Source organism: Eschscholzia californica, unplaced genomic scaffold, assembly GCF_041429995.1.
Source record: "Eschscholzia californica isolate CP2 unplaced genomic scaffold, dmEscCali1.0.p SCAF_2, whole genome shotgun sequence".
Taxonomy (NCBI): Eukaryota; Viridiplantae; Streptophyta; class Magnoliopsida; order Ranunculales; family Papaveraceae; genus Eschscholzia; species Eschscholzia californica.
In genome coordinates, this window is record NW_028238309.1 from 23,256,128 (window position 1) to 23,270,655 (window position 14,528).

Consider the following 14,528-nt stretch of genomic DNA (forward strand, 5'->3'; position numbering starts at 1 on the left):
CATGAATTAAATCCTTATCATCTGGGATCCAAGAAAATAGTCTAGCCAAAGGTTGATCTCTCCAAAACGGAGAGAGACAATCTAATATAATTGAGCAGAAAGAGAAATAAATCTAATCAAACTATAAGTTTGTACGGGGAATAAGACTGTTACTTTTTTGTAAATCAAGAAATAACCAAGTATCGGTAGCTAACACTTCCATAACAAATCCCTACAATATTGGGGGAGGTATATTAAATATTTGAATAAAGAAACAATGAACTTAAGATATAAAACTGAAGTACCCAGGTTCGCATATAAAACTCTACAACAATAAAAACGTAATCGCTTCTCCAGGTAGATCCTATCATCCGAAACAGACAACAGCCAAGATGATTCCCATACCTGCCGAAATGAGGAAAAAGAAACCAGATTGAGTGGAAGAAAATAGAAACCAAGTATGCGCTATCCACTGTTACACTTCTGGCATGAAGAGGTCAGACTAATATTTCAACTTCCAGAATCAATTTCCAATCACCAAGTGTCTGTGAGACTGTGATCATGTTATTCAATGATTAAATAAAGAATACTGCAAAACATAATTAGTACACGGATAAAAAAAAAAAAAGCAAGTAAAGAAAGACCCATACGAATACAGCCTATAGAACTCCATTGACTCCACCCCTCTTACTAAACAATCAAGCAAAATATATACTTGGACAACTAAAAAGCCGAAGGTTTAAAGCCACCATCCACTTTTCATTTTAAAAGGTCACGCTCGAGAGAAGAAAAGAAAAAGAACTGAAACGAAAGCACACCTATTATCCTAAAGAACATAGTGAGACTTTATACTATGCGTATTCCATTACTAACAAAGAACTAAAAATACTGCAATGCATTAGATATAGACTCCTCTCATGTAAAGGTTTCCCATATTGGATTGCAACAACTACCCCATGAAATCTACACAGACTGAAATTCTGTCGACAAGAAGCACCACCAACTGAAGAGAACATCAGTCAATTTAAAACAACTTTGAAAATATTAACTCTTAGCAGAAATATCTCATCAATAATTGATGACTGCTAGAAAGAAGAAAAATTGAAGGTGAATCCAAATAAGCTTAACAGAAAACTAGATCAGGTTTAAGGTCAATACCTTTACTAGCTAAACCCGCAGTGAGGCCAGTATTTAAGATGATCCTGATGTGAGATCGACATCAGAATAATCTCTAACTCCAAAGTAATTATCAATGAGTATTAACTCTTAGCTGAAATGTCGCATCAGTAATTGATGACTGCTAGAAAGGAGAAATATTGGTAAATCGTGAAAGGACACTAGACCAAATGCAACCAAGATGTCATACAAAACGTTTTTAGGATAGCAAATCGAAACGATTAATGTTATAATGACCAAGATGTAATGCCAAATCAGAAGTATTTAAGATGATCATGATGCGGTATGGCATCAGAATCATCTTTAAATCCATAGAAGTAGTTTCAAAAAATCCATTAGAAGTAATTACCAATGAATTAGTAACCCCCTTCAATCTCAAATATAAACTCAAGGGCGACGTGTAGTCGAATCTGCATAAGCCACCAACTGATCAAGTACTAATATCCAACCCATATATTCTTTTCTCCCTAACCAAAGAAAAAATTCAACTTAGAACCAGATCGAAATCAAACTTTTTAGATGCTTGAGATGCAAGCCGAAAAAAGAAACTGAATAGATTAGATTGATTGAGAAACCATAGATTACTAAAAAAACAAACCGCTTTTTAAGCACCACCAATCAATCAGCAAAAGCTTGAATAGCTTGAACTGTTCACACCAAATTCAGAGAACAACAATCAAGTCAAAACCATTCTCAAATTGTAACACATGCTTCAAATATATCATCAACAAAACAACTGGTAGATGGACAGTAAACTTTAGGCTGTTAATACTGTGGTAAATAACTACACAAGCTAATACCCCCAAATTCAAAGGAGAAAGTGCAGCTTCTATATACAACCCACAAGTTAGAAGCAATTCCAAATTAACAAGAAGTAAAAACTAAATCATGTATAGTTCCTATACCGAATGATTTGATACACCAACAGAGTGATCTTACTTTCCCTCGAGGCCTTCTTTGAGAAAATCTGGGCTGATTTCAGAATACTAATCTGAGAAATAAAGCGTTATTGGTTTAAATGCACAATAAATCCATTACACGAGATGATTCAAATGTGGACCGCATCGTGCATATTTGCACAATAAGATTGGCATCGGAATCATATCTGAAGTCATTATAAAAAACAATCAATGAAGAACGCCTCTTCTTACAGTTGAATTAGATTTCAAATGGAATCATTGACAGATATCAAATCTGCAGAAGCATTTAATCAAAAACATAATTTGAAACCCCGTTTCATGAAACGTCACGCCTAAACTACCAATAATCAAATTGAAAGGAAACTGGTAGATGCTTAAAAACGCCAAACTAAGAAAAACAATAGAAAATCGACCAACAACCTAGATGAATAAAAACGCAAACCACGAACAACCAGCTAATCACCCAAAGCTTCAATAATATGAAAAGGCCTGCAACAGATACCGAAAAGTCAGGAAGAACACAAACCTAGATAAATCAGAAAAGGGGAGACAGAGAGAGTGCGGGCCAAGAGCAATAAAGCAAAATAAATTCACAAAGCAATTTTGACGAATAGGATGAATTGCCAAACAATAAAGCAAAATAAATTCACAAAACTACCAAAAAGACCACAAAAGGAAGAAATGCAGATAGGTTTAAAAGCCACCGCCTTCCCAATGAACCACAAGTTATTCATGACATAGATCTCTGAGAAAGAGACTGGAACAAATTCTACCAATATTTCATTCAAATAGATCGTCCTCAAGCAAAAACCCCCCTTTAGGCAAAAGAAGAAGCTCAGTTTTCCTTCCATAGACACCCGAGTTGACTATAGAACATCATACCTAGAACTTTTTACATTTTATATCAATCATTAGTAACACAGTACTATTCAATAATACATATGCTATGAACTCCATTTATATAAAGATTATCCTTTCCTGTTAACAACTACCCCATAGCAACTGTACCAGTTAATTATATATTTTAAAAAACTCAACAAGGATACCTAAGCTTCTATAAGAAAAAACCCAAGGCAGAGAATCATGCATAAAGTACGTAAAAATATGGCTAATGAAGATGACATCAATTATGTAACAACATAGGATTACAAGTTTTTCTACTTTATTACCATAGTATAAAGGTCTGAAGTATTGCCAAACAACTCGAAAATAACAGTGAAAATGAAAAGGAAAACCAAAACTTCTAAAGAGGTTATTGGATTCGAAAAACACAACCATCGATAATGGCTTAAAATACGTATGCTTCGAGGCGCGTCTCCAGGAGTACACCTCAACCGTTTTTTCAAACATTCAAGCATGGTTTATTAAGGAAATCTCGAAACTGTACTCATTCCTTGAAATACAATCGGATAAAAAATCAATAAGCAGGGTTCAGTAGAGCAAGTATTTAAGATGATCCATATGCGGATCTTATCCTGCACATAGGCATGATAAGATTACCGGCAGTATCATCTTTAAATCTATTAAAAGTAATTACCAATGAAATAAAAACTCAAGTCCTATGTGTAGTTGAACCAAGTGGCAATCCAAATTTTTTCATGATTGCTTCCATATAAAATTTCGAGAGGCAAATCAATCAATCAAGAGAAAAATCCAAACCTACTATGCAATGCCTGATCAGAGAAAAGAAATGAGAAGCAAATCACGATAAAAACTTTTAAACAGTGTTATCAAAATCACGATAAAAACTTCAAATATAGAACTTGGCTTCAGCATAGTTAAAAACATTGATCAGTTGTGAGTGTGGCACCACCTCACGACTTGACACAACTCATATAACTTCACATAGACACGTTGACCACAATTGAAACAACTATTAATACATCGCACCAAACAATATCCAATATAATATGTCGCATCTCAGGACATGACACAACTCATAACTTCACACACACACATTGACCACAAGTGAAACAACTACAGAAGCAGAAATGAGTTTGGAGGCAAGATAAGTGAGACAGTCATAGCTGGCTAACAATAAGACTATAAGACCGACAAGCAAAAAACTCGAAGTGTTAGCGCTTATGTTGCAAACAATTAGCACTAGATTATATTTTTAGCAAGGAGCAACATACTGCCACAGCGAAAATAAGATCAAGTACGATTTCGAAAGCAAACTTAAGAGTTAGTAATACAAACCGAAATTGAAACGAAAAATCTATCAAGCAGTTTGCACCAGCATGATGGAGCTCCTACAATAGCAAGCAAATCTTCTAACATATCTTTAAAAGTCAAAAAATGAAGGACACGAAAGGTCAACAACTTAGGAACCATGGATTTACTACTCATGGATCTGCAATAGGACTGCAAATACTTAATTTACACAAGATGAAGCATAAAACTCCGGCGTTATTTTGTGTCAAAAGTCATCAAATTGTGATTCTCTCCACTACGATTCAGGAAAGTAGTTCTGTCCACTCAACATATACCGGATATAGATAGCAGACTGTCCACATTGTCCTACAAATAGTTGAATGAAACTATATGCCTACTGTTAACGAGAGGTATGCTCGAGAAAGAACATAAATGCAAGTTAGAACAGAAGACCCCCTTTCCTGGAGAAACCGAATCAAACCTTCATGCAAATAATAAGTCCCTTGAAAAGCAAAACAACAAAGCCAAAATAATGTCTCAGAACACTAAAAGATATTTAGAGGAAACCTACCAACTCTATAACTCATATTCTACACAATTGCATGATGAACAGAGTATTGATATCTAACAACCCAATAACTCATACTCTACACAAATAGGATGAAAGAAATGGTACTATCAAATAAAAATCTATCGCTAAACTTCCTCACCACCAACTTGAAATAGAAACTCCCTTCAAGGAGACCGAGTCAGAGTTCATTATAATTCCCAGTCAGTCAACAACCGGAACAAGTGACTGAATCTGCAAAGCAGACATCACCGGTAACACTTCAGGAATTACATATTACGATTAGGAAAAAAGATTGCACAAAGAGAAAACTAAACTCTCATGAAAACCCTTAAATAAAGATCCTGCTTCAAACCCCGTCGGTGAATGTCTGAATGTGAATAGCGGCCACCCATACCCAGAACACAGTTAAAGCCTAAAGGCACTTACATATTAAAGGTGGAAGAGACGTAGCCTAAGCAAAACATTTTTCATGGAACAAGCTATTATAGGAAACTCCATCTTAAAGGTGGAAGAGACAAAGCCCTAAGCAAAACAGTTTCGGGAAACACCTTATAAACAGAAAGTTTTATCGAAGAAACGTATAGATTTTTAAATTATAAATACCACTCAGATACCAAGGATCAGGGTGAACACTCAAAACATAGCAGCTACTTAATTGAGGATTCCGAATTTGAAGTAAATTGGCTTCATGAAATGAACATGGGCAGAATAAAAAATCTTATCTGAAGGCATTATAAAGAACAACCAATGAAGAACCCCCTTTTGATATCATACTTACAGTTGAATTAGATTTAAAGTGGCATCATTGACAATCTCAATTTCCAAAATGGCATAGATATCAAATCTGCAGAAAGCATTCAATCAAGAACATAAATTGAACCCCTCGTTTTACGAAACGTCCGACCTAAATAATCAAATTGAAAGGAAACTAATAGATGCTTAAGAACATAAATCAAGAAACACAAAATGAAATGAACCTGACAACCTATATTAATATAAACACAAACAGCGAGGAACCAGCTAAAGCTTCAATAACTTGAAAGAAGCCTGCAACAGATACCAAAAAATCAGGAAGAACACAACCATAGATAGATCAGTTAAGGGGAGACAGAGAGAGGGGCCAAGGATTTATAATGCAAGATTCATTTTGTTTGTGAGGGATAAAGGTTTTAGTTTTGACCTACCTTCCCCAAATAATAAAAGCAAAATAAATGAAGGAAACAAACGGTAAAGAACTTAGGAACCATGGATTCACTACTCATGGATCTGCAATAGGACTGCAAATACTTAACTTACACATGATGAAGGAAATGAGTCCAGTTCAGAGTCTTCCGACCAATCGACCCAGCACTAGAAAGCTGATTTTTGTCCGTTCGACTTGAAATTGCACATATCCTATCAACATGATGGAGTTTCTGAGAAAGCAAAACTTCTAACACACCTTTGAAAGACAAAATGACGGGAACGAGAACTGAAGAACTTGGAACCTTGAACCCAGCAACTTTGGATCCATGTAAATTGCTGAAAAAAATGTAGACCAAGCCAAGGAAATGATATCAGTTCAAACCCATCCACCCAGCACTGAAAAGTTGAATTTTCTCCCATCGAATTGGGAAGTTCCGCATATCCTACATCAAGATAAAACCATCAATATTTTTACACATTTACTTCATCTAGACATGGCACTTGAAAAGAGAAAAAAGAAAAGATAGAATTTTATCCTCATAACCTACATCAAAGATAAGACCATCAATACTTTTACACATTTACTTCATCTAGACATGGAACTGGAAAAGTGAAAAAAAAAAAGATAAAATTTTATCCTCGTAACATCCAGGCAATCTAGTTGTAGTATCCAGCAAATTCTCTCATACCAGAACGATTTACCAAGCAAAGTAATGGCTACCAACATGACAGACCTTCTATTCTGAGAGAGTTATCTATGTGGAATATAGCTGTTATCATCTCAAAATTTATCCAGCTGCAAATCTTATGTTATAATATCACATAAAGAGAAGGAACACAATTAAAAGATAATGTCCTCTGTCAAATAAATTAGCAGCACATAAAAAAGAAGGAACACAACTAAAAGATAATGCCCAAGTATCTGGAATTATTTTGCTAAGTTGATGGCAACCCAGTGGTGCCATCCTGAGTCCATCAATAATATGATAACTCAGTGGGACGGTCTGTCCAAGAGGAAGCATAGAAGGGAGGTCTGGCAATTAGTCCCAGCCGCGATTGTATGGAGTATCTGGTATGACAGAAACAACAAGATCTTCAAGGAAAAGAACCTAAATTCAGTCGTGGACATTGAGGATGTTAAGGGTGTCATTTATTCTTGGGTTAGGAGAATTGAAAAATTTAAGAATGTTTCTTATATAGATGTAGTAGTTAATTGGGAGGCCTGGATGTCGTGAAACATCACATATAAGCCTCCCTCTCCCTTGTACATATTTCTCTTTATTCTATATATATTCATTCTAACTTTCAAAAAAAAAAATAATACCCAAGTAGAGAGGACAAAAAGTGACCATGCACCAACTGCCTAATCACATGCAAACAGAAAGGACCAAGATAAAAGCATAAAACTCAGGGGTCTTTCATTTGTTGTGTCAATAATCAGGAAATTGTGATTCCGTGGGCTCAACATATGTCGGATATAGATAGCAGACTCTCCACATTGTCTACCCCACAAGTAGTTGAACGAAACTATATGCCTACTGTTAGAAATAGCTGGCCGTGGGAACTCCCAAGTGTTCCTCCTTCCCGCTCCAAGTGATGGACTGAGTATGAACAGCTAGAACTTAATGCATATCCCTGAAAATAAGCTAAAGAAGTTTTGTACATTCAAAAGTGGACTTAGTACAAATTTAGAAAGAATCAACAAAAACACATAAGGAAATTCAAATAGAAAACACCATCCGGACAGGCCAAGTAACTTTTTAGCATAACCCATGGTCTTAGAGTAGCAAGGATCAAAGAGTGCTGGACATCGAAAGCAGACATGTCCTCGAAATAATGTGATGTAAAGGACCTACTTAAAGAAGAACGTGAACAATAGATTCCAGAATAGAGTAACAGAAAACTAGATTCCAGAATACAGTAACATAAAACTAAATCAGGTTTAAGTTTCTACACCAACTAATCTAGTATATCACAAAGTCATCTAATGCAGGATCAATACCTTTACTGGCATAGACCACAGTGGAGAAAGTATTTAAGATGATCATGATGTGGGATTGGCATCAGAATCATCTTTAAATCCATTAAAAGTAATTCCCAACGAATTAATTACTTTTAATTCGTTAAGTAGATATTGAATCTGCATAAGAAACCAACTGATCAAGTACTACAATCCAACCTATATTTTTTCCTGCACAATCAAAGAAACAATTAAACTGAGAACCAAATCGAAATCAAAACTTTTTAGATGCAAGCCAAAAACCAAACAGAATTGATTGATTGATTGAGAAACCCTAGATTACTAACCTATTTCAAGCACCACCACTCAATTTCCACTCAATATCATACTTACAGTCAAATTAGATTTCAAATGGAATCATTGACAATCTCAATTTCCTAAATTGCATAGACATCAAATCTGCAGAAAGCATTCCATCAAGAACACATATTGAACCCTCGTTTCACGAAATGTCAGGCCTCAATAACCAAATTGAAAGGAAACTGATAGATGCTTAAAAACATAAACCAAGAAATACAAAATAAAACCAACCAGACAACCTATATTAATATAAACACAAACAGTGAGGAACCAGCTAATCAAATAATGGTTAATAACTTGAAAGAAGCCTGCAACACATACCAAAAAATCAGGAAGAACACAACCCTAGACAGATCAGTTAAGGGGAGAGTGAGAGAGGGGGCCAAGGATATATAAGGTAAGATTCATTTTATTTGTGAGGGCTAAGGGTTTTAGTTTTGACTAATATGAAGAAATGGGGGACTGAAGATCTAAATCTAAAAAGACTGGACTGAAGATCTAAAAAGACCTAACTTCCCCAAACAATAAAAGCAAAATAAATTCATAAAACTACTAAAAAGACCAAAAAATCCAACCCTATTATGCAATGCCTGATCAAAGAATCTAAATCTAGAGTTTTAGATGCTTGAGAAGAAAAACAAACCAGAGGTAACGAAACCCTAGATTACCACAAACTCAAATAGCTTTCAGACACCACCGAATCAGCAAACCCTAGATTACCACAAAATCGAAGCCATGAATCGTCAAATCTAATCGAAAGCAAAACTTACAAACCTAATCAATCTCTTCAAGAAAGGACTGAGGAAGTCCATCCCTTTTCTTCTTCTCACTGGCAAACAAGGAATGCTCGATATCCATTCTCCATTTCGAGCGAATCAGCAAACCCTAGATTACCACAAAATCGAAGCCATGAATCGTCAAAGCTCTAATCGAAAGCAAAACTTACAAACCTAATCAATCTCTTCAAGAAAGGACTGAGGAAGTCCATCCCTTTTCTTCTTCTCACTGGCAAACAAGGAATGCTCGATATCCATTCTCCATTTCGAGGGTTAGAAGTGATTTGTTAATCAAGAGAGGGGGAGATTAGAACGCAAAGGCACTTCAACGGCTATAATTTTAGACTAATCTGATGAAGCGGTGGACTGAAAGATGTAATGATTTATGGGACAGATGAGCAAAAACCAAACCAAGTCGAATCGCACCCATCAATTTTTGGGTCGAGCCCATCATCGTTTGACTCGGTCCGGCCGAAAAACTGAACAACCCAAATCGGTCTGGTTTGGTCTCGACTTTAGTTTCTAAAAACCGCCCAAACCAACCGAACCCTAAGGAACTTAAAATTGTAGGCATTTCATTAGCACTTCTACTTCTTTTTTTGTCATGGTAGAAAAGTACGATGAATTTTTAATTTTTATTTTCGGTATATGCAATGGTGGAAAAGTACAATGAATTCTTAATTTTTATTGTCGGTATATGCAATGAAAAGAATAACATTACTTAACAATTTTATCTAAAATATGTTCGGTTAAACCGATTAACCGAACTCAACCGAATCGAACTATGTCGGTCGGTCGAATGATCGGCTCGACTTCGGCTGACCATTTAGCCAGACCGCCACTTATTGGTTCGGCTTCAGCTCGAACCAAAACTGAAAAAACTGACTGTTGCTCACCCCTTGTCACCATAGGACTTTTTTGTGGATGTTTTGGGGAATAAGGATATTTTCTAGGGAAAAAATTTTGGATGGAAACACTTTTTTTTTGTTTCCTCCAAGCACTACCCACTTCTTATGTTATTATTTTCTTCTTCCTCTGTCTTCCTTCTCACCACCATCAATTCCGACGACCATTAATTCCCGTCACAACAACTTCAGTTATCTCTCGCCCTCTCTTTCTTCATCCATCTTTCTCTCTCTCTTCATCTCTCTTTTTTATCTTCTCTTCTTCTCTTTCTTTCTATTTTTTTTCATGGTTCCAGCGAAAAGACCATTCCCTTTGCCAAAACTTAGAGAGAGAGTGAGAAGATAGAGACAATGAAGGTAGAGAGGAGGGAGATAAGGTGTGTTTGATGACTTGTCTTTTTAGCTTCCACCTTTTTCCCAGAATATTTTTTATTCCCCTGAAACATCAACCTTTTTTTCAGCTTCTTTTTTGCGTTCATTTATGGGATATATTTTCTTTTCGTCGAAAAAATTAGTTGTCAAACTTTGTCCTTAACCTTCATCTCTCTCTCTCTCTCTTTCATTCTCTCTTTCTCTCTCGACTCCCCACTGTCTCTCTCTCGTTCTTTTACTCTCTCCCAATCTCTCACTGTTTTCCTTCAATCTCCTAATGTTCCCTTTCGATTATATCTCTCTTTGTCATTCTCCTACTCTCTGCCAATCTTCCAATATTTCTCTTTCGATCTCTATCTGTCTATCTCTTTCTCTCCCTCTTTCCAGCCCACAATTTCGGCGAACAAAAGTATTCTTCTCACCGGAACCAGTCCTCGAGGAGGGCTTCTGGCGAAACCTTCCTCGAAGGTTTCGTGGTTGATTGACCATGAAACTTTCGAGGTCGGGCCGTTAAAAAAATTTCGTGGTCAACGACCACGAAACACTTCGTGGATGGCGGCCATGAATTTTTTTTGTTGTTGGTCACCACGAATCACTCGAGGATGGTTACCCCTCCTCGAGGTCCCCTTCGCCTCAGACGAAGGGGGTTCCTGAATTGTATGAGAGAGGGAAAATGGTGAGATAGAGATAGGCGTATGAGATAGAATCAATGAGAGAGAGAAAAAAAACAGTGACAAATTGAGATGGAAAAATAAAATCAAGTATCTCTATGAGAAAGAAAAATAAAATTATCAAAAGTAAATTGAGTTACAAAAATTAACTTTTTGAGTTTTTTTACTTGTAAGTAACATTTTTGCCAAATATACTTTTGAAACTTTTTTAAAGCAAAAGAACTTCTACTACAAGCAAAAATAATTCTACTTTTGGTTGTCAAACGACACCTAAGCTCGCTAGAGGGTTGTGGAGAAGAGAGGAGGCTAGGGTGTTTACTAGAGGATTGGTGCTAGAGAGGAAGAGAAAAGGAGAGGACGGCCAAAGCTTTGGCCAACACGAAGAGAGCACGAGATTTAGATCTGGTTGGACTTGAAGCATAGCAGCACGGGACGCCTAAGGCATAGCTCGGGACGACATCATCAAGCACGAGACAAAGGAACTTGACTCGGGACAGCCAGTCGTACCGACGACCCTTGCCGACATGTAGAAGAAATTGCGAACACAATTTTATCCCCCATGACAATTAGAAAATATATTGGTCAACTTTGACCAGTTTTTTATAAAGTCTTTGCACTCCAGATAATTTTCTTATTTCTCCAAATCAGCAACCTTTTTAAAGTAGTACTAATTAATACAATTTTTTAGGGAAATTTTATAGGCAATGGCTAAACTTATTATAGGCAATGTATTTCCACTTATGACTTGGTCATTCAATATGACCATATTTCTTTAAAGGCAATGCCTACGATAATCAAGTTTTTAGGGTTATCTTCACCCAAGTTATCTTTTTCTCTCTCTTCAAATAAGAAACTAAATCAAGCCCTAGATGTCAAACCCGAATCCCTATACCCTAAATTCATCTCACCGAAAATATCAAAGTCACCAGTTACTGACGACCTTCGAAACGCACCACCTATTGTGTTCGTCTCCTGAAACTCTAAGTGCAAGTGATACCATATTTGTTAGAAACCACCATGGATGAAGAAAGTTTCAAAAATATTGGGGATACATACGCCAAAAGACTACACCAAAACGATTTCTGCCCAAAATTTTATTTCTAAAGCGGTATGTGATCATTCCCTTAATACCTCAATTCGTGTTTGAGGGAGTAAATTGACGTCGACCTCAAAGTCGTTCTTGTTCGACCGAGTTCGTGTGTACAATACGGTGAGACCAGACCGATTTTGACATACTTGCTTTCTGTTATTGAAATCAGTGAGGTTGTACTGATTTGCATCGCCTCCACCGGTGTGGCCACACCGATTATCACTGCCTCTATCGGTACTAGCCCACCAGAACTTAGTTTTTGTTAACATCTATAAATTGACGATTGCCTCAACTCCGAACTTAGTGAACGCAAGTTAAGTAGGGCCAATTTTGAGAGAGAGATTTGAAGAAGAAGAAGAAATCGACGAACAGCGTAGAACGATATCTCTTTCTTGAATTTGGGGAGGGGTTAAGTCAAAGACTTTTGACTTAATGATGGACCTCAAAACATCAATTACGCCGTTAGTTCAAACCGTGGTTAGGGCATTGCCTCCTACCCATACATTGCCTCTAACCAAATTCGGGCTTGTCTTTAGCGAGATTGTCTTTAACAAGTTTGGTCATTGCGTATAAAATCTCCCTTTTTTTTCTTATTAGTAAAACTAATATAATTGCCATAGAAAATTTATAAATATCCTTTTCATTCCTGCTTGCTTATAGAACTAAAAATCAACCAGTAAACGGCAAAGAACAAATATCATCAAAAAGTTGTGAGCCTTAGAGATCTTGGTGGATAAAGATCCTCAAATAGGGTCTATTTTTATGCCCCATCAAGAGTACTAATACCATCCTTCTATCACTGGTCTATATATTGTACTTTCAAATTCAACCATGATGATTTGATCAACAAAAAAAATTCATCCATGATGACAGAACACTCTTAAAACCCAAGGTAAATCAGAAATCTGCCTCAACAACTTAAACTAATTCATGCGGGAAGCCAGAATATTTGCATTTGTTTGACTCGAAAGACCAAACTCAGTATCTGACTCAGAAGTAGCTGATTATAAGATGTGGGGAAATCTGAATGATAAGTCAGAAGTAGCTGATATGCAATCATTATGTATATCATAGGGAATCCATCTGTTTTTCCATCACTCTACATCATTAGTTCATAGATCGTCCCCTCAACTTAATCAACCCTATAAGAAGACGAAAAGTGACCAAAATCTATAAGAAGATGAAATAGAATAAAAAAGTTCCGACGTCGTCCCCTAATATCAGAGTAAAGGAAGGATTTTGTGTTGCCTAAGGGTAAATACTGTGCTGCATCTTATTTAACAGCAAGAACATGTAATATTAGTAAAATGAATTGGCAATTAATGCATACTATTTCATCAAAATATTACCAATGGAAAAGAAAAGGATGAATTTGAACATTGTTAAGCCTCAGAGATCTTGGTGGATAAAGATCATCAACTAGGGTTTTTTAAGATCCCATCAAGAGTAGCAAATATTATCCTTACATCACTGGCCAACACTATACTTTCAATTTCATCCAAATATGATGACAAAACACTCACAAAACCCAACTTAGATCAGAAAACTGACTCAACAACTTAATTGACTCGAACAAGATACCAGAATGATATTATTTGTTTGACTAGTGATGTTAGACTTGTCTAAAAAATGATGACTTCAATTAGGCAGAGTATGTATGCATTTGAGTCAGACAACTCAAAATCTGACTCAGAAGTAGCTGATTTATAAGATATGAGGAGATTTGAATGATGAGTCAGAAGTAGCTGATTATGTAATCATTATATAAATCATAGGGAATCCATCTGTTTTTTCCATCATTCTACATCATTCTTTCATAAATCATCCCATTAATTTAATCAACCCTAAAAAATGACCTAAATCACTAGGCAAAATGGAAAATGATGAAATAGCTCAAAAATTTCCCTACCTTGTCACCGAAAGATCCTAATAATTTGATCAAAAGATATGAAAAGGGGGGCAATTACTGAAACCCCCCACCTTTTCATAATGCAGATTACTGAAACCCCCACCTTTCATTTATAATTACAAAAACCCCCCACCTTTTTGAAAATTATGTTAGATTTAACTTTATACTTTTAAATATTACTTTGTTACCCCTCTTACTAAAACCCTACCTTTTCATAATAAACATACTAAAACCCCCACCTTTTCTAATACACTTACTGAAACCCCCACTTTTTCTAAACAGACTTGGCCTCTTATTGAAACCCCTACCTTTTCTAAATACACTTACTAAAACCCCCACCTTTTGACCACTTTTTGACTGCTTTTTGTTCATTTTTATGCAATTTTTTTTCTATTTAAACCCAAGTTTGAGACCACAATATAAACTTCACCCCTTCCATCAACAAGATTTACTTTAGTTATTTAATGGCTTCTTCAAGTTCATCAAATGTGTATCAAAAT

The 14,528-nt window shown here is 36.1% G+C and overlaps 1 long non-coding RNA gene and 3 other non-coding genes across 25 annotated transcripts; all 4 read right to left on the bottom strand.

The window, feature by feature from the left end:
* Nucleotides 1–135: 135 nt before the first annotated feature.
* LOC147556996 (uncharacterized) lies at nucleotides 136–9,427 on the bottom strand. 22 transcript variants are annotated; one of them, XR_015233750.1, is made up of 11 exons: nucleotides 9,080–9,396; nucleotides 6,097–8,404; nucleotides 5,778–5,847; nucleotides 5,579–5,644; nucleotides 4,940–5,031; nucleotides 4,275–4,327; nucleotides 2,496–2,564; nucleotides 1,754–1,802; nucleotides 1,505–1,622; nucleotides 1,138–1,276; nucleotides 136–384 (listed from the first exon to the last, which is right to left on the bottom strand). It is a non-coding gene; the product is annotated as an uncharacterized LOC147556996 (long non-coding RNA). The 22 variants fall into 22 exon arrangements; XR_015233751.1 differs by having other exon boundaries at nucleotides 1,138–1,622; nucleotides 5,786–5,847; XR_015233745.1 differs by having other exon boundaries at nucleotides 136–1,622; nucleotides 9,080–9,395.
* Nucleotides 9,428–13,149: 3,722 nt separating this feature from the next.
* Nucleotides 13,150–13,222, bottom strand: LOC147556997 (small nucleolar RNA R12). The gene has a single exon (XR_015235543.1). It is a non-coding gene; the product is annotated as a small nucleolar RNA R12 (small nucleolar RNA).
* A 282-nt stretch (nucleotides 13,223–13,504) lies between these two features.
* On the bottom strand, nucleotides 13,505–13,595 carry LOC147556998 (small nucleolar RNA SNORD24). Its single transcript, XR_015235470.1, has one exon. It is a non-coding gene; the product is annotated as a small nucleolar RNA SNORD24 (small nucleolar RNA).
* Nucleotides 13,596–13,849: 254 nt separating this feature from the next.
* On the bottom strand, nucleotides 13,850–13,926 carry LOC147556999 (small nucleolar RNA R12). The gene has a single exon (XR_015235467.1). It is a non-coding gene; the product is annotated as a small nucleolar RNA R12 (small nucleolar RNA).
* Between the last annotated feature and the right edge of the window lie 602 nt (nucleotides 13,927–14,528).